Below are 24756 nucleotides of genomic sequence, written 5' to 3'. Positions count from 1 at the left end.
TCACTATCCCGGAGGCACATCCTCCTGGCAAGACCAGCATTACAATGACTCCACTTCATCTCCTTCTTACAGCTTCGGTGGTCTAGTCTGGCAACTTGGCCCTCCTGCCAGTTCACATACAGTTCTGTACCTCCGTACCCCCATTCCAAGATAACTAACATCCAAACCAAATAACATTTCACAAATCAAAAAGAAATAAACACAAGCTCTTCCACCCCACCTGGCTCATCTTCAGTTCCACTCTCCAAAGTCTAAAGTGGATGTAACAGGACATGACTATCAGCCTTCTTGGGCTCATTTTTCTATAGTTTTTTAGCCTCCCTTCCAGGCAGGGGTGGCTCTAGGCACCAGCAAAGCAAGCACCTGCTTGGGGCAGCCCATTTGCAGGGATCCAGCATGGGAGCTGAGAACCAACAGGGGGCTCTGGGAGCTGTAGTTCCTTGGTTAGCTCCCTGCCTATAGAGCCAGCCCTGGAGCAGGGAAAGAACTACATTTCCCAGCATTCTCTTGGCCACTACCAACTGGAAAGGAAGAAGGGGGACCTCATGCGGCAGCGTGCTGTGAATGGTAGGGAGACCATATTTTAACATTCAAAAAACAGGACACTCCACGGGGAGGGAAGCCCCACACTGCCATCATCCACTCCCTCCAACTGCCCCCCACAGAAACCCCAACTCATCCAACCCCCCCGCTCCCTGTCCCCTGATCACCCCCTCCCAGGATCCCTGCCCCTAACTGCCCCCCAGGACCCCACCCCCTATCTAAGCGCCGCTGGTCCTTGTCCCCAGATTGCCCCCTCCCGGGACCCCTGCCCCTTGGGACCCCACCCCTATCTAAACCTTCCTTCTCCTTGTCCCCAACTGCCCCCTCCTGAGACCCCACCCAACTTCCCCCCAGGACCCCACCCCCTACCTGTTGCCTGATAAACCCCTGGGACTCCCATGCCTATCCAACCGCTGCCTGTCCCCTGACTGCCCCCCCGAACCTCCGCCCCATCCAATCCCCCTGCTCCCTGCCCCTTGACTGCCCCCCGGAATCCCCTACCCCTTCTCTAACCCCCAGACCCTTACTGTGCCACTCAGACCAGCGTGTCTGGCTCCATGCAGCTCCAGACACGCTGCTGCATACATGCTGCCGTGCTCCCCCGCGGAGCCCACAGCCCCCCCCACATATACACCCAGCACCTGCCTTCCAGATTTGAACACCTCAAAATTCAGGAGTGCTCAAGCTCAGTTTGGGCAGCTGTTACTTCATTTCTCCCAAATCAAATATACTGATCCACTGTAACTTGCTGTAGAAAAAGTAGGATAAAATTGAGCAAGAAATGCTTCCCAGTGGTTATTAGGACTGGAATTGCTATTTTCAACAGCCATTGCCTTTTTTTTGTTTGTTGTTTGAAAGGAAGACAGTGATATTGCATTGGCAAATTCCCCATCGAAAGAAAGAGTGGAACAAAAGAATAATAAAGGCACCTCAACTTTCCCTCATTTATGGAGGACAGTCTTATAATATGCATCCAGATATCCTCCAATCACACAAGCTGAAAATTGTTCCACTTTACTGCAGCTCTGTAACCATATGGGAACCAATCCTGTCTGTGTTTTGTGCACATCCAAAATTCCTGCTGAATGACCCGCCCTGGGAGCGAGTTACCAGTGACCCAGGGCTGCAGCGGAAGGAGGGTGCAGGTGGGGGGGGCGTGAGAAGAGCCCAGGGCTGGGGCGGCAGGAGGTGTGTGTGGGGGGCACTGGTGGGGGAGAAGGGGAGAGCCCAGAGCTGGGGCGGCAGCAGGGTGGGGGGGGGAACAGGGGGAAGTCCAGCGCTGGGGCGGTAGGGGAGTATAGGGGGGATCCCAGAGCTGGATGGGGGGCAACCAACATTTTTTTTGCTTGGGACGGCAAAAAACCTAGAGCAGGCCCTGCTTCCAGGCTCTGAATTGTTCTTCTCCATTCTTTTTACAGAGCACTATTTCCAAGGAATTTCTCCCTGGACACCCATATCCCCTGAGCTGCTAATCACTAGGGCCCTCATCCCTGAATTCCTTCCCCTTGGCTGCCTCTTCCCAGGCTAGGTCCTTACCCCCACCTCTCTGACTGGGGATTGGCCATTTCCAGGCTTTGCTCCTCTCCATTTGCTCTCTTCCTTCAGAGAGAGCCACAAAAGGTACCCTCCCTCTGACAGCTGCCCTGTCAACTGCCCTGCAGCTCTCCCTCAGCTGAGTTCTCTTCAGTCTTTTAGTATCAGAGGGGTAGCCGTGTTAGTCTGGTTCTGTAGAAGCAGCAAAATCTGTGGGCACCTATAGACTAAAGACAGATTTTTGCATGAGCTTGCTTGGTCGTGGTGACTTCTTTCTTCTTCAAGCAGTGGGCAGGTTCAAGGGCCAGGGGCAGTATATAATATAGCCAGCAGCAAGCAGGAGAGGCTAGAGATAACGAGAATCAGGAGGGGAGGAGATGGGGCCCTCCAGCAAGCTGAGAGAAAAAAGGAGGGGGGAGAAACTGGTTCTGTAATTGGCAAACCATTTCACAGTTTGTTTAGTCCTAAAACTGATGGTGGTATTAAATTTGCAAAATGGAGGAGCAGCAGTCTCTCTCTCTCTGGTCTGGTCTTTTTTTTTGCTGGAGGATGGCCACCTTAAAATCTTTGTATGTATGGTTGGAGGTTGAAGTGTTCTCCTTGGTTTTTTGTATGTGCCCATTCTAATGTGTGAGTTTGTGTCCATTTATCCTTTCATTAGAGACTGTCCAGTTTGGCCAGATGTACAGCAGCAGGGCATTGCTGGCATATGATGGCATATATTACATTGGTGAATGGTGTGGGTGAATGGTGTGTGGTGGATGGTGTATGGTCCTGCTGATCTGTTTGGGTGTGGTGGTGGGTGTGATTATGTGTGGCAGGTTGGGTTTGTTTGTTGGTTTGGTTCCTGAGGTAGAGAGGTTGAGGTGCAGTTGTGCTTGTGTTGGCAGTTGAATATGCTGCTTCAGGTTTGCTGGTTGGTGGGTGGCGGGGACTGACCCCCCACCCAGTGCCTGTGATGTGTGGTCATTGTCCAGATGATGGGGATGGGATCCCTGATGATGATGTGGTTTGAGCTGGGGACTGTATGTGATGTCCAGGGCCAGTGTGTGTTTTGTTGGTTTCTTTCTTGCTTTTGGTTTGTGCTTCTGGCTTCTGCTCTTCTGATCTGTTCTGGCTCTCTGTTGTTCCTTTTCCTTTCTTGTGTAGTTGTGGTTTTTGAGAATGCTTGGTGGGATTTGAGATTTGGTTGGTCTGTGTCTACTGTTCTAGCAGGTGCTTGTGTTACCTCAGTGCTTCTTGTGGACAATGGATCTTGTGGGGTGTGTGGGTGGAAAGGGGAGGCAAGCTGGTGAAGGTAGTGGTAGGCATGGTTGTCTGTATGTTTTGTGGTGTTGTGTTGTGGTGCACTTACTTCCCAAGTTTGGTGTCCAGGCGTCCCGTGTAGATGGGTGGATATGAGGGAGGGTAGGTGAGTGGAGGGAGCTGTTGAAATCATGGTGGAATCATTCTAGAGTCTCCCATGGATGGGTCTGTATGGATGAGCAGAAGATGTCATATGTAGAGGAAGGAGGGAGAAGGCAGGAGCTGGGGCCAGGTCGGAGCCAAAAATATTGCCATATTGTTATTGGTGCCTTGCCAAGCCATGCGAGATCTGGCGATCTATTGTCATTAAATTTGAAATAGTTGTGTGAGATAGAGGATAATCAGAGTGAGATTGTAGTTGTCAGCCTCAGCAACCAGTTGTGGCTCAGCAGTGATAGGTGGCCTGACATCAGTGTGGTGTGTATTCAGAGTGTGTGTGGGATGTTGGTGTGATGTATGTTCTGTGAAGGAGACCTATGATGGTGTTCTCTGGATGGTCACCAATGCATTATGGTTTCAAATCAGTGGTGTTGGTACAATATACATAGAGATAATGCTGGTAACAATATAGTGGAGTCTACATAAGATACATATAAGACAGTCTGGATATGTGAACACCCTCTCTATACCCCATATGTGCTCTAGCTCCTACTCCACAACAGCACAACCAACCCAAGCAACAACCAGCTCAACAACCACTCCAATGCACACCACCTCAACAGAACTCTGCCCACATATCTACCACAGCCACTACATCACCATCACAACACACCATCACCAGATCAGTCACCATCACCCTCACCTGTTCACCAATGTCATATGCCATCAATGCCTCCATTGCCTCTCTGCTATGCTAATGCCTCTCTGGAAAACACATCAGCCAAACTGGACAGTCTCTAAGAGAAAGGAACAAAATGACCCAAATCAGAACAAATAAATGGCCATATACAAAAACTCCTCCTGAATATACTATAGCCATCTAAAAGCAGATCAGCCAGGAAAAAAAAGAATTACATCACAGAAAACTAGAGGAAAACATCTCAGAGAGAAATTTTGCAAATTTACACCAGACTGTTTTATTACTGCCAATTACAGGAGCAAATAAAACAGCTGCAATTTCACACCTCTCCTGCCCTCACAGGCTCCCAGCTGCTGGAACCTGGCCCCTCCCTCCTGCTTCTGGAAACCTTGCCTGCTTCCTGCTACTTGCCTGCCTATATGCTCCCACCTTGTGATGACACCTGCCCAAGTGAAATTCACAAAAAGCTCATATCAGCCTCAAGCTCATACAGATAATCTGACTCTAGCTGCAAAACATCTGTTAGTTCATAAGGTGCAACAGAGATAGAATAGAATTCAAATTCAAATTCTGAATCACCAGATCCTCTGACCAGAATCTAGTCTGACCTGACCCTGATGCATGCCACCCAAAAGATCACCAAGCTCATGCCCCCCCCTGCCCCCAGCAAGCTTCCCAGGAAAAATCTCCCTGGAGGAAAAGAGACCCCCACCCCATTTCAGGCCCACCTCTGAACCCCGAAAATGCGGGCTTCTCATACAACCCAGCATGCGGGCAAGACTCTCCATCCCCAACCTCTCATAAAATACTATGACTAAGCCCGTTATCTACCTATCATTCTAAGCCATAAATCCATCCATACTCTCCCTCCCCTAATATGCCTTTCCTCCTTCTTTTAAATCCCTCCCTTCCTCTCCCCAGTATTGCACTCCCCTGATGGTTCCAGTACTCTCCTCCTTTCTGGGACTAATTCGTTCTTGACAGTTTATATCCATCACAGTTGATAATTCCAACATAATTTCAGTTTTGATGTTCACTTACTGAGCCCTATTTATTATTCTCTCCCTTCCTATTTATCTATCCTTCTCCTATATTTAATCCTTCTCCTATATATCTCTTCTTTAATTTCATCTCCTCATATCTCCTTTCATCCTCTCCTTCAATCATTCTAGTGGCCCTTTCCTTCTCTTCCTTCATTCATTCTTCCTTCTCTTCCATTCTTCTCTTCTAGAATGAATCCCTCTTTCTACCTCATGGGAAAAACTGCACACATTACTCACATAACCAAAAAAACTGCACACAATACTGTCCTACTGCACTAGCACCTCCTTGTCCCTACTAGACCTTGCTAACTCACACTCACCGCGCCTCGCAGTAGTCTCTACATCAAATTGGACTCTCCTCCCACATCTCCTCCTCTCCTCACATAGTCTCTGGGTCCTTCTCATCCTCCCCCCCCCTTTTCCCGAAATGAACCAGCTTCTTCCCATCTGAGCCTACTGATTGCCCCAAATCATCTAATCCCCAGCTGATCAGGATCTCCTGGCGGGAGAGGGAAGTAGCTAATCCATCACCAGCACAGCTCATCTTGACTATCTTAAAGGGCTAGCCAGCCTATGACAATCATAGTTAGTAAAATAAAATAAAATAAATAAACAAACAAACCACAAGAAATAAATAATAAATGCAAGCTAAACAGAAAAATAATAGTTTAGAAAAAGAAAAAAAAAATCCAGGGTTGGATTTAGGAAAGGGATTAGGGAAGAAACAAGCATTTTCTAAATACTACAAATTGGCCACCCAACAGTAGACAAGCATTAATTAATAGACTAAAATAAACACAAATATGAGAAAACCAAACAAAAAAGGAAAAAAATGTATTACTATTTTTTTTCAAAACCATTTGTAACCTGTTTCACCTCCCCACCAAGACCCTACTCGGCTACTCCGAAACATGGTGACTAGTATCTTAGGCCTTGTCTACACTAGCAAATTAGGTCAGAATAATATTGTGACTTGGAGGTATGTGAGAAAAATCCACGCCCCCAAGTGACATAGTTAAGCCAACCTAAGTACCAGTTTAGACAGTGCTAGACTGACAGAAGAATTCTTTCATTGACCTAGCTACCGCTTCTCGGAAAGGTGGATTACCTATACAGGGGCGGGGGGGGGAGAACACCTCCCATCGGCATGCGTAGTGCCCACACTGAAGCTCTTCCATGGGGCCGCTGCAGTGTTTCAAATGTAGAAAAGACCCTCCTCCTCTGGTAGCACCTTTGAAAACAGGGGGACTAATCATGGAATAAGTTACTAGTCAACACTAGTAAATGTGGCAAAAACAACACCACTGACCTTTAGTCTGTTTGTTATCCACATAAGGCTTGATTATGTCATTTAGGCACAGCCAGAGGTATACTCGGGGGAGGGGGGGGAAACGGGGAGGGTAGACTTGGAGTGGAAGCTAGAATAACCCACTCTTGAAGAAAGCTCTCTTTGCTTAGTATATAAAAGTGGGTTGTTCACTTTACAGCTTCAGTAGATTGAACTAGTTGCACACACACTAGGAGTTCCTTGAATCTCTCCGTTCTCACCCACAAGCTTGCTGAGTACCACTCTCCTCTCCCCTTCTATTTCAGGGACTCTCTGCAATCCCCCACACTGCCCTCTTCCACCATGCCAGGGGCTGTGTGCTCCCATTTCCCTTCCCCCATGTCAGTGTACCTCATTCCCCCAAGCCAGGGACCTTGTGTGTACTCTCATTCCCTCCTTCCCCTGTGCTAGGGTTTTCATTTCCCCCCTCCAAACCAGGGGCTCTGTGTGACTCCTGCCTTCCCATGCCAGATTTCCCCCCACACTCCTACTAGGGGCTTTGTGTGCCTCCCTTCTCTATAATTCCTCCATCCCCCACCATTATTATCTTCTTTCTGTTGGTGAGATAAGTCATTCAGATTGTCAATATATTCTACACTACTGGGAGGATGCGAGAGAGACAAGGTGGGTGAGGTAATATCTTTTATTGGACCTACTTCTGTTGGTGAAAGAGACAAGCTTTTGAGCTACACTGAGCTCTTCCTCAGAAGAGAATCTTTGGAGGATGGGGAGAGATGAGATCAGGTATTATTATGTCAAGATGTTCAAGAACTACCGTATTTTCCGGCGTATAAGGCGACTGGGCGTATAAGACGACCCCTTAATTTTACAGTTAAAACATAGGTTTTGGCCTATACTCGCCGTATAAGACTACCCCCCCTTCCGAGGGGGGGAGCCCAGAGCCTTTTAAATCCCAGCCGCAGCGGGGAGTCAGAGGGCTCTGGGCTGCCTGAAACTGCGGGGAACCCAGAGCCCTTTAAATCCCAGCCGCGGCGGGGAGTCAGAGGGCTCTGGGCTGCCCGCTGCGGTGGGGAGCACAGAGCCTTTTAAATCCCAGCCGCGGCCGGGAATCAGAGGGCTCTGGGCTGCCCGCTGCGGCGGGGAGCCCAGAGCCTTTTAAATCCCAGCCGCGGCTGGGAATCAGAGGGCTCTGGGCTGCCCGCTGTTTATACCCGGCGTATAAGACGACCCCCGATTTTTGGGGGTTGTTTTTTAGTATAAAAAGTCGTCTTATACGCCGGAAAATACGGTAGCTGATGGCACCAGTTAATTTATAGACAATTGCAGAGGTGCTTAAAATGGTGGCTTTACAATACAAATGGCAGGGGCTCAATGTTTCCCCATTTCTCCTCTTCTGGTTTTCTGATTTTTCTCCAAATCAATAGGGTTCTATCCAATGTCTACAACATTCCCTGAAATTTTGAAACTGATCAGATGCAGCATTCAAAAGAATCTCATTTCATTCACAGATATGGTGGGCAAGGTAATATCTTTTATTGGACCAACTTTTGTTGGTGAAAGAGACAAGCATTTAAGGTATGCTGAGCTATTCTCCAGGTCTGGGAAAGGTACAATCTGTTCCACCTTTTATTTAGCTGTGATACTGAGCATCTTTCCCAAACCTGAAGAAGAGCTACGTGCTTCTCAAAAGTTTCTCTTTCACCTACAGAAGCTGGTCTAATAAAAGATATTGCCTCACCTACCTTGTCGCTCTAATATCCTGGGACCGATCTGGCTTCAACCACACAGCAAAAGACATTATATTTAAACAGAGAAATAAATAATATCAAATTGAGCATAAGGCCTGCTGTACAGATCATGGGAACCATTCACTACACCAAAAGCTGGTCCGTGTGCATGGCCTCCAAAAAAACAGGATAGGTGCAGAAAAACTATGTAGGAAACTGAATGGTCAGAATATCCACCACAGAGACAGGATGCATAGCATCTTTTCCATAATTGTGACTGAATACCACAATAGCCCCCATAGTCTGCAATGAAAAGCCTATATACATAGTAAGTCCAGTGGATCTTCAAACACAGATCTATTAGGCTGTCCTTATCCATCTTTTGCTCACTCATTCATTTCCAAAACTTCTCTCTCAGGACCTAATGCAGAGGTAACCACAGAACTGTGCCCTCCAGTACACAAGGGATGAGGCGGTCACTGGACTGGCCTCTTGGCATTCGGTCCTTCCCTCGGAGGGCCATGGACTATAAATGCACTAGTTTCCCTTGCATTCAGGGCTTTTCCAGACCCTTCTTGGGTTTCAAATTTTTACATTTTATTGTAACCAATACCCTATTTCAAGTCCTTCTACCATTCTCCAGCACTCCTCTGGATTTCCATAGTACATTATTAATGCATCTATCATAAGCTCATAAATTAAATGACAAAACTGTAGTCTACAGTTCATATAGGGATCAGCTATCTTAAACTACTGTTTTGAGATTTTAACAATATTTTGCAACCATCTCTCTTTTTCCTATTTGCTGAACTTGTTAAACACACTTCTTGGTGAATGGTAGCGATGGGCAGCTTGACATGCAAATAATTGAATGAATAGCACTGAGAAGTGGATTCTATTTATTATGCATGGATGATTACTTCCAGCAGATATTAGTTTACTACCTCGACATGTTTAAATAAGACTTTAATATAAGATATCAAAATATCATAGTTAAAGAGGTTAGCTGGTGTCTTTTAGGAAAATAGATGAAGACAGTAAAGAAAAATATTAGTTGATATGATGCAAAAAAAAAGTTGTCAAGAGGTTGAGCTATTTTCTTTCCAGATGCTGTTAAAAGATAAAATGTTAGTAGAAATTACACTGAATACCCAACTTTCTAAACAGGCTTTTCATTAATTTCAGTTTCTTTCAAGGTTTTGTGATGGCTCATTAGGGCATCATGCAAATTAAGATTTACAGCATGAAAGGTAGTGGTTCAGGAACAAATTACATTTTGTCAGGTTTGTTGTTTCTCAAGTGTCCGCATGTATGGATGTTTTATTTATAAGGGTGTTGTAGACTATGTGTCGCTTCCCTCAGACATCAACTGAGCTGAATATCCTGCACCTTTTGAGGCTCACAATTTCCAAATCAAATAATAATTTGCCTTGGAATTATCTGGCTTAAACATCTTGGAAATTAATTGTACTTTTGGCATTTTATGACTGTATTCAATAATTTGCAAGCTCTCTGAAAAATAAGTAGGCTTATACCAAAAAAAGTGAGATACGAGCTATCAAGTAAAGCTTCAAAAAGTGCTTTATATTTTACAGAAACATGCATAATATTTTCTAGTGGTTTAGGAAGATTTTTTTTTTGAAGGCTAAAAAAGTTAACAGAAGTATCACTGAATTTTTTTTTCATTTATTTTTTAATAAAGGAAGTCTGAAACAGCAAAATGTCCTGTTCAACAACATCTATGAGATAAGTCAGTGCCACCACTATGTTTTTAGGCATTAGATCAGAGACAGTTGGGGAATATGTAATAGAAAAATGAAACTAACATTATTTAATGTATATTACAGGTTGGCCATGAACTATTAGCTTGAAGGGATAAATTAAGCACAGATGTGATTTTTGCAGCTCAGAATCCTCTCTAGTTTGATCTATACATAAACATATGCTTGTATATGTGGTTATATACATATATGCACACAGTGTGTATACACACACACACAAATATATAAAATGTGTCACACACTGACCTAGTATGCCTTTGTTCCTCATCTAGTAGATGGGTCACAGAGGTTTGGGAGTCTGCCATTGCTTTTGGTACTTTAACCTCAAATAGAAGAGGCTTGTGTGCTTTTAAATCCAGAGGTCTAAGGTTCATTCAGTCTTCCTAGCCAGGATTGTCGATTCACATATACATGCTGTATAGCATAGGGCAATATTCTCCTCTATATTGGTGGTTTTCACACAGGGGAAGAAACCTAAGGGAGTTGGAATTCATAGAGCTTCTTGCTCATTGTTCAGCTGGGACATCAGGGTTTGTCCCTCTCACAGAACAGGTGGGATACATCTTAGTGCAGCAAATGTCCTTCAGTCTATGCAGTACTCTGGATACCTATAGAAATCTTGTGCCTCCACTAGAGCTGGTCAGAACATTTCACATTTTGAAATGTTCCAGTGAAAACCAGGAAACATTTATTGTGATTTATTTATTTTTGCCAAAAAGTTTCAATTTTTCAACCAGTTCTAGCCTCGCTACTAAGAGCCCTGCTGGCATCTCTTCCCTTTCTCAGCACAGTGCTTTCCACAAAGAAATTGATGGTCTCCCCCTACAGCTACACAGTAGCACTTGGTGGAAGTTAATACTGTCTGCAGCATTATTATTTGTGAGTGTATTTCGAGTTACAAATCTTTGGGGTCAGTAGAGGTTCATGCCACAGAGTGTGGCCGCTCCCCTATCCAACCCCACAGAAACCAGAGGCTTGATGCAAATGAGCTCCAGCAGAGAGCAACTGTTTAAACAACTAACAATCATCCAAAGCCCAAGATTTGGTGGTGATGGGGGACTTCAACTATCCAGATATATGTTGGGAAAATAACACTGTGGGGCACAGACTATCCAATAAGTTCTTGGACTGAATTGCAGACAACTTTTTATTTCAGAATGTTGAAAAAGCTACTGGGGGGAAGCTGTTCTAGACTTGATTTTAACAAATAGGGAGGAACTCATTGAGAATTTGAAAGTCGAAGGCAGCTTGGGTGAAAGTGATCACGAAATCATAGCGTTCACAATTCTAAGGAAGGGTAGAAGGGAGTACAGCAAAATAGAGACCATGGATTTCAGGAAGGTGGATTTTGGTAAGCTCAGAGAGCTGATAGGTAAGGTCCCATGGGAATCAAGACTGAGGGGAAAAACAACTGAGGAGAGTTGGCAGTTTTTCAAAGGGACACTATTAAGGGCCCAAAAGCAAGCTATTCCGCTGGGTAGGAAAGATAGAAAATGTAGCAAAAGACCACCTTGGCTTAACCACGAGATCTTGCATGATCTAAAAAATAAAAAGGAGTCTCATAAAAAATGGAAACTAGGGTCAGATTACAAAGGATGAATTTAGGCAAACAACACAGGAATGCAGGGGCAAGATGAGCTCAAACTAGCTATGGGAATAAAGGGAAACAAGAAGACTTTTTATCAATACATTAGAAGCAAGAGGAAGACCAAGGACAGGGTAGGCCCACTGCTCCGTGAGGAGGGAGAAACAGTAACAGGAAACTTGGAAATGGCAGAGATGCTTAATGACTTCGTTTCAGTCTTCACTGAGAAGTCTGAAGGAATGCCTAACATAGTGAATGTTTATGGGAAGGGGATAGGTTTAGAAGATAAAATAAAAAAAGAACAAGTTAAAAATCACTTAGAAAAGTTAGATGCCTGCAAGTCACCAGGGCCTGATGAAATGCACCCTAGAATACTCAAGGAACTAATAGAGGAGGTATCTGAGCCTCTAGCTATTATCTTTGGAAAATCATGGGAGATGGGAGAGATTCCAGAAGACTGGAAAAGGGCAAATATAGTGCCCATCTATAAAAAGGGAAATAAAAACAACCCAGGAAACTACAGACCAGTTAGTTTAACTTCTGTGCCAGGGAAGATAATGGAGCAAGTAATTAAGGAAATCATCTGCAGACACTTGGAAGGTGGTAAGGTGATAGGGAATAGCCAGCATGGATTTGTAAAGAACAAATCATGTCAAACCAATCTGATAGCTTTCTTTGATAGGATAACAAGTCTTGTGGATAAAGGAGAAGCGATGGATGTGGTATACCTAGACTTTAGTAAGCCATTTGATACGATCTTGCATGATATTCTTATCGATAAACTAGGCAAATACAATTTAGATGGGGCTACTATAAGGTGGGTGCATAACTGGCTGGATAACCATACTCAGAGAGTAGTTATTAATGGTTCCCAATCCTGCTGGAAAGGTATAACAAGTGGGGTTCCGCAGGGGTCTGTTTTCAGACCGGCTCTGTTCAATATCTTCATCAACCACTTAGATATTGGCATAGAAAGTACGCTTATTAAGTTTGCAGATGATACCAAACTGGGAGGGACTGCAACTGCTTTGGAGGACAGGGTCATAATTCAAAATGATCTGGACAAATTGGAGAAATGGTCTGAGGTAAACCAGATGAAGTTTAATAAAGATAAATGCAAAGTGCTTCACTTAGGAAGGAACAATCAGTTTCACACATACAGAATGAGAAGAGACTGTTTAGGAAGGAGTACGGCAGAAAGGGATCTAGGGGTTATAGTGGACCACAAGCTAAATATGAGTCAACAGTGTGATGCTGTTGCAAAAAAAGCAAACGTGATTCTGGGATGCATTAACAGATGTGTTGTGAGCAAGACACGAGAAGTCATTCTTCCGCTCTACTCTGCGCTGGTTAGGCCTCAACTGGAGTATTGTGTCCAGTTCTGGGCACTGCATTTCAAGAAAGATGTGGAGAAATTGGAGAGGGCCCAGAGAAGAGCAACAAGAATAATTAAAGGTCTTGAGAACATGATGAAGGAAGGCTGAAAGAATTGGGTTTGTTTAGTTTGGAAAAGAGAAGACTGAGAGGGGACATGATAGCAGTTTTCAGGTATCTAAAAGGGTGTCATCAGGAGGAGGGAGAAAACTTGTTCACCTTAGCCTCTAATGATAGAACAAGAAGCAATGGGCTTAAAGTGCAGCAAGGGAGATTTAGGCTGGTGTAGGGATTTTAAAGAAGGTTTATATTAAACATGGTTTATATGAGAAATGATTTATTGATTTATTGTTAATTGATACTTTATAACTTAAGGTTTATGTTAGAAGTAAATTTGTGATTCCCAACATTTAGCCTCTAACCTGCAAGCCACCAGCTGTGTCTGTGTAAAGCCTGCTCAAAGAGATACTTGGTATAAAACTTGTTAAGCTCAAAGAAATACTTTGTATAAAACTTGCTAAACATTAATTAACTCTTAAGTAAGCCAAAACAGTAGCTGTTATAGTGTATAGACAGAGACCCCCACCCTCTGTAAGTTTTCATCTCACTTTATCTTTGCTTGTTAAAAGACAGGGAGTCTCACATAAATTGGTAACACCCCAAAAAGTAAAGGGACAGTGAAATAGATGTGATTAAGATAGAGAATGTATGTGAATGAATGGTTAGGGAGTCACCAGCCTGAAGAATTCAGTGTCAGCTGAAGAAGGTGTCAAGTGGGATCAACCAGATGACTCCCGGAGGGCAAACTGGAATCCACCCACCACACCTCAAAGGAAGGAAAAACAAAGCATCTGACAACATGGAGCCAGCCACCTGATGATTGATTTAGCAACAGCAAAATGAAGCAACTCTCATGAACTGACATAGGAATAAATTCCTATAAAACTGGACTCTAAAGACTGAGGACTTTGAGTCTATGGTTCTGCTGCCAGCCTCCAGGAGCATCAGATACATCTGACACAGACTCGGCTCCATCCTCATGACCAAGATGACCTGGCCAGTAACTTGGCATGAGCAACATCTAGGCTGGTAACTATAACATCTATACAGAACCTGAATGAATGATTGTGTGAATGAATGTGTGTGTGTGTGTGTGTGTGTGTGTGTGTGTGTATGTGTATGTATAAGGAATATGTAGTAATAGAAACAAGTAGAAAAACATTGTTTTTTGTTTTGTTATGGTATTTACAATAAATGTGGCATCTTTGCCTTATCCCTCTTAATAAGATCCTGCTGGTTTTTATTATATTGGTACAACATTGGACATTAGGAAAAAGTTCCTAACTGTCAGGGTAGTTAAACACTGGAATAAATTGCCTAGGGAGGTTGTGGAATCTCCATCTCTGGAGATATTTAAGAGTAGGTTAGATAAATGTCTATCAGGGATGGTCCAGGGGACTGGACTCGATGACCTCTCGAGGTCCCTTCCAGTCCTCAAGTCTATGAATCCCTTTGCCACATTCCAACTCTTCTCGCTCCTCTCCTCAATGAAGCAAAGGGAAGGATCTGACCGCTAGATTATACACCATTTCTGGTAGGGAAAATGTCACACCTGATATTTGTATAGTGCTATGTAGGTGATTTTACTATGATACATATTCAGACTCAGACATACACCAGGACCAATCCTGTAGCCTTTTCTAACTCCCGTTAAAGTCAATGGGAGATTGAATGAAATGGCTATGCAATAAGCCAGGAAACTTAAAAACTTAATTATGTCTCAACAATCCTCCATGCTTACACATCCTTCCCTGCCCCATTTTCAAATTCCTGGGGAAAAAAAACATGAGCTTTGCAACATGCCCTGAAGGTCACCGGTTTCAGGCTATACTTGAAGCAAAGTGGAGAAGATCATTCCAAAGCTGGGGCCTTCAAACAGTCCACCCTCTCAGAAGCTCCTTCTCATTTATACTAACTTGGCTACAACTCAAGCAGCTCTGCTACTTTCACTTGCTATGCATTCAATTGTCATATATTCCACATTATAATGCTAAGTATTAGCACTTGATGGGATAAAATATGCATGGTATGATAAACATTTCTCTTCTGTATTTGGGGGTGGGGGAGATCATGTATTCATATTTATGATATGATGGTGATGATGAAAAAATACTTTTCACTCCAACAGTAACTAAGGATAATGTTAAATAACAGCTATTCAAGTTAGACATATAATTTGCATCCAAGAGCTTTAAAAGAGCTGGCCAATATCATCTCTGAATCATTAAATGTTGATAATCAGTAAGACTCTGAACACCAGGGAAGTTCCAGAGGACTGTCAGCCTGACATTGATCCCAAGAAAAAAAAACTGAATGGCTGATACAGGATTCAATAAAGAATTAAAGAGGGTAGTATCATTAATACCAGTCAACACAAATTTATAAAAAATAAGTCTCAGCAAGCTAATCAATTGCCTTTTTGATGAGATTACAAATTTGGTTGATAAAGATAATAGCATTGATATCATTTCCTTAGATTTCTGCAAGGCATTTGACTTGGTACTGCACAATATCTTGATTAATAAACTTTAATGATATAAAATCAATATGGCACACATTAAATGGATTAAAAACTGGTTAAGTGAAAGGTCTCAAAATTTAATTATAGATGGGCAATGACTGAGTGACTGTTTCTAGTGTGATCCCACAGGGTCTGTTCTTGGTCCCATAGTATTTACCATTTTTTATCAAGAACTTGGGGTAAAAAAAGAGAATAAATGAATAATGAGGAGGACTGGTCAGTGATAGAGTGATCTGAATTGCTTGGTAAGTTGAGCACAGGCAAACAATATGCATTTCAACACAGCCAAATTTAAGGTCATATATCTAGGAACAAAGAATGCAAGCCAAACTTACAGGATGGAGAGGGGGCTCTATCCTGGGAACTAATACCTCAGATTAAAGACTTGGGTTTCATGGTGGATAATCAGCTGAACACGAGCACCATTGCAATGGTGTGGCCAAAAGGGCTAATGAGATCCTTATATATATTGTGGCAGAGCTCCAACCTTATCCCTGTGGGTATCGCGCTTCTAGGCAGTTTATGCTAGCCTCAGTGGCTCACTGCGACCCTCCACGTAGCCCTTCTCTCTCTAGGGCCAGGGTTACAGTCTACTGAGCCCTTTTCATCATAAGCCAGCAAAGAGGTTGGTGAGAAAACTCCCACAGTCTCTGTTGTCCCTAGGGCTTATTTCAGAACAGTTTAGCCTCCTGTCCTGACAGGGGCCTGACTTCCCCTCCCAGGAGATGTTTCTGTAGTGGTGGGTTGGGGGGAACCCGGGCCCGCCCTCTACTCTGGGTTCCGGCCCAGGGACCCTAATGGTAGCAGCCGTTGGCAGCCAACCTTTCACTGCCAGAGTTGCTGCATTTCCCTGGGCCACTTGCCCACAGCTCTGCTGCTTCTCCCTTCTTCACCCTTATCTTAGGTCTCCCTTACCGATGGCTTGAGGGTGTCTTCATTAACCAGCCCTTCAGATGCACTTCCTCTCCTCTGGCTCCCCTTCTCTTCTCAGCCTGACTGGAGTGAGCTCTTTTATAGTATCAAAAGGGCCTTAATTAGAGTCAGGTGGTCACATTACCTTAATGGACTCACCTGAGTCTTTAATTGGAGTCAGGTGTTCTCATTAGTCTGGAGCAGCCCCTGCTCTGGTCAGTCAGGGAACAGAAAACTGCTAATCCAGTGGCCGATATATCTGCCTTCTGCTACTCTGTTGTACCCAACTGGCCTGGGTCTATCACAATATATAAACAGGGGAATACTGAGTAGAAGTAGGGAGGTTATATTCCTCTTATATGGCATTGGTGGTACTGAGATACTGTGCCGAGTTCTGGTGTCCTCATTTCAGGAAGGGTTTTGAAAACAATTGGAGAGAGTTCAGGGATGAGCTATCAGAATGATTAAAGGATTAGAAAACTTGCCGTATAGTGAAAGCCTTGTTAAGGAGCTATGACAATCAGGATCCAGACACACTCTGGAGAGAACAGAAGGTTTAACCCCTCAAAATGAGCAGTTAACCAACTAATTGCATACTGTAATGATTGCGCTAGAAAAGTATATTAAGTAAGGTCTTTTATGAAAGCTTATAATATTCTGAACTTGATGGTCATAATGAGATATGTATACAGACTAGGATTATGAATTTATGTATTTGTACATATAGAAAACTAATCATAATCTGTACTACAATTCCAACTACACCTCACAGACATGCAGTGAGCAGTAAAAAAAAAAAAAAAAAAGAATCCTTAAAAGCCAGGAGTTAAAACCAGACTTAAGTAAAGATCCATTGTCCAGCCCAGGAAAAAAAAAATGATGGACAATAAGAGTTAATGGAAAGACATTGAGACATTCCAGCTATCAAGTCAAGAGGAAATCTCCCTATCCTGAATAAACATAAATCACCACCTGCTGACAAAAGGGAGTGGGGACGGGGAGAGAGAAGGGAAAAAGCCTGATATAAAGAGACTTAGGACTGAGGGGTTTTATCCAGACTTTGAGGGAGAGTCTTGTGGCAGGAGGCTGTCTGTGTTTATTTTTTACCCAGCCAGGTCTCTGATGAGCGGAGTGTGCACACCAAAGTCAGTTGGTATCAGCAGGGTTAGTTTCATGCCTTCGGGGGTGACTAACCAGAGAGGAACAGTCTGAGTGACTGGTACTGAAGAACTAGAGGAGGGTGGATTTGAAGAGACTCTGCATTGTAAGGGCTGTTGGTGTCACCTTACAAGGGATAACTAGCTGGTGAGACCCAGAGTGGGACCTTGTGTTTGCAAGCAAGGTACTGGTGTCAGGGAACTGAACCACAACTGCATATCATAAAGCTCTTCAAGGTTACAGGGCAGGCAGTGACAGAACCTCTTACCAGTCTAGGTGATTCCCAAAATGTCACAGGAGTTCAATCTATATATCAAAGAAAAGATTAAGGGGTGACTTGATACACTATACTCTCTATATACACAATACCTACATGGAGAACAGATATTTAATGATAATATTAAGAGAATCTTTAGCTAACGAAGAAACAAGAACTAATGGCTGAAAGCTGACGCTAGACAAATTCAGTCTAAAAATAAGGAGGACATTTTTAACAGTGAGGGTAACCAATCACTGGAACTACTTAACAAGAGTTGTGGTGGATTCTCCATCATTGGAAAATTTTTAATCGAGATCAAATAATTGTCTAAAAGCTATGCTCTAGTTCAAGCACAGCTACTGAATCTGTAGCAGGAAACTAATACAGGGAAATCCAGTGGCCTGTGTTAGGCAGGAGGTTAATTTAGAAGATTACAAGGTTCCCTTTTGACTTTAAATGCTTTTCATTCTACATTACTATAATGAAAAAAACAAAAACTATAAATACAATATCAGAAAATAATTCAAAAGTGCAAATGGCTAATCTTCTAATTATAGAACAGCGGGTTATAGAAAATAACAAACAACAACAACAAACTGCCAAATTATTCTAAAAGAATAGTGAGAATGTGTATTTTCTCTTTACACTGAGGGACAATTAAATGTCATATTACTGGTAAAACAAGGACTATGTGCTTCTTAATCAGAAAAAGGCTTGATTGATTCTCTATGATTTTTCATTAAAATGTTCCTAGAAAACCATTATCATTACAGTATGCGCTGGATTACACACACTTCTCTACAAAGCTCTTAAATGAGTTATCTGGGAATTCACACAACTTGTTACGTGGTTTTCATGCAATTACAATAAATCTGATGTTTTATGGATTTATCCATAACACCCTCTCTCCTTGTGCTCTAACCTGACAGTCAAGATCAGCTGAGGCACTGGAGAACCCCTCCAGAGATTTGCACATTTTGGCACTGATGAGAGAGCATTTTCAGGGAAAAGCCTGTAAATGTGGAGCTTGCTTCTCATGTTGATGTGGTAGCGCCACAGTTAGGTGACTTTCAAGGCGTGCTGCAAGCCCTATTTAATTGTACAGGCTTTTCTCTGAGGAAGTATTTTGGAGACAGAGACACAGAGACTCTGTGTGTGTAGCTGTCTGTCAAAGGAGGGTATTGGGATTTTATCAACACCTACATTTTCAAAAGGTGATTGCATGTACCTCAATCTCTGGGTTGCCCAAATATGGGACATATTAATGATGAGCACCTGCCCACTGAAAATTAAACCCCTTTAAAGCAAAGTTGGGTATCCAAAAACATAGGACTGAGCTTTTTAACTAATATTGGATCAGTTTGTTAATAGTTCATTTCTTATTTAGAGTGCTTAATTTTTGCACACATTCAGCACATCTAAAAAAGCTACATATATGTATAAGTGCTGATTATATCTGATTTGCAATATGTTCCACATTGATTTAGAATTCTTTTAAAAAAATTAATTCCTCCTAAAATTAATTCCGCCTGAAGAACACAAATGTGATATGGGGGTGGGAGATGGGTTGGCTGACTAGCAAGAGGTTACCATCTTGGCTGTTCACCAATGAATGACTAAACCCAAATGGAAACATGTTACATAAAACTTGTGCTGAAAAATAACTAGACTGAGTGGCAGATCAGGATAGATGAATGTATTTATTTATTAAAAAGAAGAAAACCTCACAAATATTTTCTATCCGTCAAGTTATGTACATATTCCATCTGCTGTAAACTATGTAGCCATGTGATTTTAGTACTGTTATCCTTCTCCTCTCCACTAGATACTGCATCCTTCATTCCTAACAAGTAGTACTTAAAGAAGTGAGGAGTGCCGTGGAAGGTCTGAGTAAGTATTTCTCAAATTGAGAGAATCTGACGCAAATTGCAGAATCTGACCCATCAAAATCAATGGCAAAACTACAAGGATCTTCAATGGGAGCAGGATTGAGCCCATTGTCATAGTGTAGTACTATTGACTTTGGTAAGCAGGATCGGGCCTATCGTAGTGTCATGGTATAATAGACTGGACTTATTTAAAGACATTAATTAAATTCGATTTTTGTTTTAAAAACCTATTTCCTCTTCATAGTTACTATCTTTGATTACAAACGTCTCATGATAGTCTACATAGTTGGTAATATTTTGTCTTACATACCACATTAGGCACCCAGGCATAATGGGCACACACCACATTGTACATGCAAATATCTTACTAGCAGTATTTTAGTAACTTAGTTACTGATCCTGTCATTGCCTGCATGCAGCAGACACGTGTGGGGAGCCATTTGCAGGATTGTGACCTGATATGGTGTCTTTTCATCAATTCCAGATCTGTCCCTTGTGGTCTAATTGTCATCCTCCATTTTCCTCATGGGATTTATACTCAATGCTCCATTTTGCTCCCTGCAGAACAGACCACAGATCAGCCCATAAAACCTGCAGATCCTGTGGAGCAGCAGGAGACAGCACCATCTCTTTACCCCTACCCCCATGAGTCCTGGCCATCCAGTGGACCCATCTGATCTCCACCATGTAAGGAGAAGCAGAGGAAAATGAATATAGGGTGAGGCTGTATTAATTTTCCATGGGGAAATCTGCTGGACATTGGGAAGGAAAAAATATGCATCTTCTTGGCCCTACTTGCAGATCCATTTCCACAGAAATCCCTTGGTAGGGAAAGGGCAGAGGTGGGGGAAGATATGCTGCCACATTAGCTGTGTGTTCCACCCATCTCTTTCTACATAGGAAGGATATGAACTGTCTACAGATCAGAGACATGATCAGGAGCTTAATTTTCAAATGTACAGATAGCATGCGGGGAGGAAAAATCTACCCAATGTCATATAGATCTCAATATATAGCCAAATCCTCAGCTACTGTGAATGGGCATATCTTCACTTAAATCAACAGAGCCATGATCATTTACAACAGCTGAGGATGTGGCTCAATATTTTCTAGTTGTTAGAATTAAATATTTGCATTTGAGTAGACTGCAAAGTAGATTATGCTGAAGGTTTACTGTCAATAGTACAGTATATTCTTTTTGTCCAGTGAGAAGAGGTTCAGTTTTATACTCAAGGTTATCAACTAGGTGATCTATAATAATGTTTTCTTGTTTAACTTAGAGGCTCAGAAACAGTAAACAGGTGGAATGTGTACAAGCAATATAGTGGCTGGGGAGAACAGCAGCAACCTGACTGAGAAATATTGTTTACAGACTTGATTATTTAATGTGACTTGAGAATCATTTTAAGACCATCAACAGTTTGTTCCTATTGCAGATAAATCCCCATGAATGCACTAGCATTTTATGCAGAAATATATATAGAGAATTTTGGTATCTTGCTGATCCCTTATCCAATTCAACCATTTGCTTCATTATCATTACTTCAATTAACTTAGTGCTCAGAGAAAACTGAAGAACTGAATTATCAGGAAGCTGTTAAGATTAATTTTCAGGCAAATGAGGTACTAAATGGGGTTCTTAAGTGAGTAAAAGTGAGTAAAAATACACTCTGTCTCCAGCAGTAAAACAACATTCACAGAAAAGGAGGTATTTTGATCATTTCAGCCATAACTGCCTCTTTATTCGCATTAAAAGGGATTTGAACATTTTATAGTGGAAGTCTTCCTCCACCATTAAAATACAGTAGAGTGAGAAGGCTGCAGGAGAAAATATCCTATCCTCAGAAAAAGCTATTTTCAAATGGGATGCTATACTTTTTGTGGAAATGGAAAATATATTGGATTGTCAAATTGCTGGTCTGTGTCTGAAAAATGTAAAATATTGATCCAAATACTGGTGGTGAATGATTATTATTTTCTTTTCTTCGAGACACTCAAAGTTTCACAAAGCTGTGAAATAAACCATCTGAGAAATGAAAGCAGCATGAAGACTGTCTCGACACCATCTTCCTTACCAGTGCTAGAAAATCAGAGTGCACTGTAGCAGTACTGAACACTCAAAATATATATAATACTGTGCACTTATATAATGCCTTTCATGTGAAGCTCTCAAAGCATTCTAGAAATGACTTTCATCATACACCTGAATGGTGAAATTCCCATTTGAGCTGGTTGTGTGACAAACCAGGGACCTATAGCACTAAAAACATAAGCTGCTACACCTTGAATTAAAAGAGCCAAGGCTCCTTAGTGGGGGCTGTAACAACTCATCCCCTCTATTGATGGGTATAGAGAGGGACCTGTATCACCCAGAAACAAGTGGCTTACAGTTGCATAATACATAAAGTGGTTGCTCAACTATTATTTTCTTGTTGAGCACCATGGAGTGATATTGAAGGAGCCACGTCACACAGGCAATGCCTTCATAATGTTCCAAGGGGTACTCCAGACAAGACCACGAGGCTAAAGAGTTCTTCTGGCTGTCATCTCCAAAACAACTGAGCTTGGACAAGGCCACCAGGTGATGAAGGAAGAGGTACATAGAGCATCTACACAACCCTCATAATCCTCTTAATGCAACATTACTGCCCCAGTTTAGACCAAAAAGTGTTGTCACAGTTGGGGACAGAGGCAAGACCTAGAATCAGGATTCACTTAGGGCTGCTCAGGAGGGCAGGAAGTGCTTTCCATGAACAGTCCTGTGGCTCCTGCCTTTTGAGAATGTATAGAACCCTTTCAAGCTCATGCATTTCCCCACCCCGTCCCAGCCCAAAATATGCGCACACTCCTTGCTCACTGGGTGGATTATTCTTAGATTTAGTAAACCAACATTTTATGCAACATATGGGGCTACTGCACCCCTTTTTACATCATTGATTAGGATTTTACCTTAAGTAACCTGCTCAAGGTTACAAAGGAAATTGATAGCAGAAGCCAAAATAAAATCTTCATTCCTAGTCTTGTGTTCTTCTCTTTAGAAAACACTCCCTCTATAACACTTGCAACCTTTTAATTCCAAACTGAAGTACTTATTAATCACATGTCATGTAATAATCCATTGCCCTGTACACACACACACACACACGGGCTATCAGTGGGGACAGAACCTGGAATTGAAAACACAGCTCACCTCCACTGAGCTAAAAATAGAACTCTTTTAGCTGAGAAAGAGCAGAAGGGTTGAGTCACTAGGTGACCACCTTTAGTAGTCATTTCATACACTAGAACTTGTGTAATATGTGTAACTGTAATGCTGTGAAGAGGATTCTGAAGGTATGTTGGCCTTCAGAAACTTAGGGAGGGGACTTGGCTTCAGAGAGCAAGCTGCATCTTCGAAGTGCTGTCTAAAACAGCTGTTTTTAGACCACTCGCATGAGCCTCGCTAGCCCAAGTCTGTTGACTCGGGCTGGAAGGCTCACTCCAAAATGCTGCATAGACTCACTCTATGGGTTTGTCTACACTCTGTTGAAACCCTAGGTTTGTAGAAGCTGTGTTTGTGGACTTGGTGTTCCCAAGCCTGTGCTTGAGTGTCAGGTTTACAGTTACCAGATCAATGTCTCACAAAACATGCTAGTGCCTCCATATAGCACCACACAGATCTTCTGACTTGGGTCTGCAGCTTGTGCTGCTTCCACACTGCAAAATGATAGGGCTTGGACCCAAGTCTCAGAAGGATTAGGGCTCATACCTGCCCCACAGGTGGGTCCTAAGTCCTGAGTTCTTGCTGATCCAAGGCCAGGCAGCTGTGTGTGTGGACAGTAGGTGGGTTTGGGCTGAAACCTGAGTCCAAGCCTGGGTTTACAATGCCATGTAGACATACCCTGAGAGGTGCCCCAGGCTCTGCTACAAAAGTGTTCCTCTTCACTCACCTAGCTTTGCTTGGATTTAGCCACTAAAGACCCATAGTTTTGGCAGATCTAAGCTATATTCAAAACTAAACTTCAGCTTGAGTTACTTATGTGAAGTCTATGCACTTAGTCAATCCATATTTATCAAAGCAATTTCAGGCAACAGATATTAGGATGCCTTTTGATAGATAGGCAGTTCAGGCAGTAATAGGAAAACACATTAAATACATAGGATAGGCATCACTGACACCTGATATGTCACAAGCCTTGGCCTGCTTACATTGTTAGCCAAATGAATGCAACTGGAGGATGTGTATCAACATATACTATAGCTATTGGGTTTATTGCCTGGCAAGTCTGTATACTAACATTAGAATCTTATAGAAAAGAGAACAAACTAAACAACATTCAGAGAAGTAAAAATATGTTGATTATACCGCTCAGTTATTTTACCATTTGTGCATCTATTCTAATATTTGCACACTATCATTCATCCCTGTGTTGTCTATGTGGATTGTAACCTTTTGAGAGTAATGACTTGAAGTTTTACTTGTCTATAAAGTGCCAAACACAATGCTGGTGCTATATAAATAATACATTAGTACTATTAGGAATGGGAAGAATTATGAAAAGCACAAGAAATTAAAGATATTCAGGTAAGGTAAATAGTACTATGGAGATTATTGATGTACAGTAATGTGCTGAAGGCATTATTTGCTATTTTCTTTTTCCCCTGTGACTTTTTCCACCGTTGGCTTCTAACCACTCTCTCTTTTCTCGGTTTCCTTCATCTACTTAAAAACACATTGTTATACATTTTCCATTCAAACTATTAAATAGAAAGTGAAGATTCTGAAACTGCAGTTGTGTAGCAGAGCTTGTGAATGCCAAGTTTTGGTGTTTGTTCTTTTAAAACCACAATAGATTGCCTTAGTGTTATACCTGATGCCCCCAGTAGATGAACTCAAACTTTCTCAGCTACTTTCTCAGCTCTTTAAACTGGGAGAAATTTAAATGCTGCTTAGTTGCTGCTTCATATAGCTGTTCTGAGCATGTTCTATTTCCCTTCCA

General features: G+C 42.4%; 1 long non-coding RNA gene across 1 annotated transcript; it reads left to right on the top strand.

Annotated features, from left to right (window-relative positions):
* The first annotated feature begins 531 nt into the window (after positions 1-531).
* LOC120370833 lies at positions 532-23132 on the top strand. Its single transcript, XR_005583980.1, has 4 exons — positions 532-567; positions 19714-19778; positions 20342-20495; positions 21768-23132. It is a non-coding gene; the product is annotated as an uncharacterized LOC120370833 (long non-coding RNA).
* The last annotated feature ends 1624 nt before the right edge of the window (positions 23133-24756 follow it).

The sequence above is a fragment of the Mauremys reevesii genome, linkage group 8 (assembly GCF_016161935.1).
Source record: "Mauremys reevesii isolate NIE-2019 linkage group 8, ASM1616193v1, whole genome shotgun sequence".
Classification (NCBI taxonomy): Eukaryota; Metazoa; Chordata; order Testudines; family Geoemydidae; genus Mauremys; species Mauremys reevesii.
The sequence above is the reverse complement of the archived record's forward strand: the minus strand, read 5'-3'. Positions and strand labels throughout refer to the sequence as shown.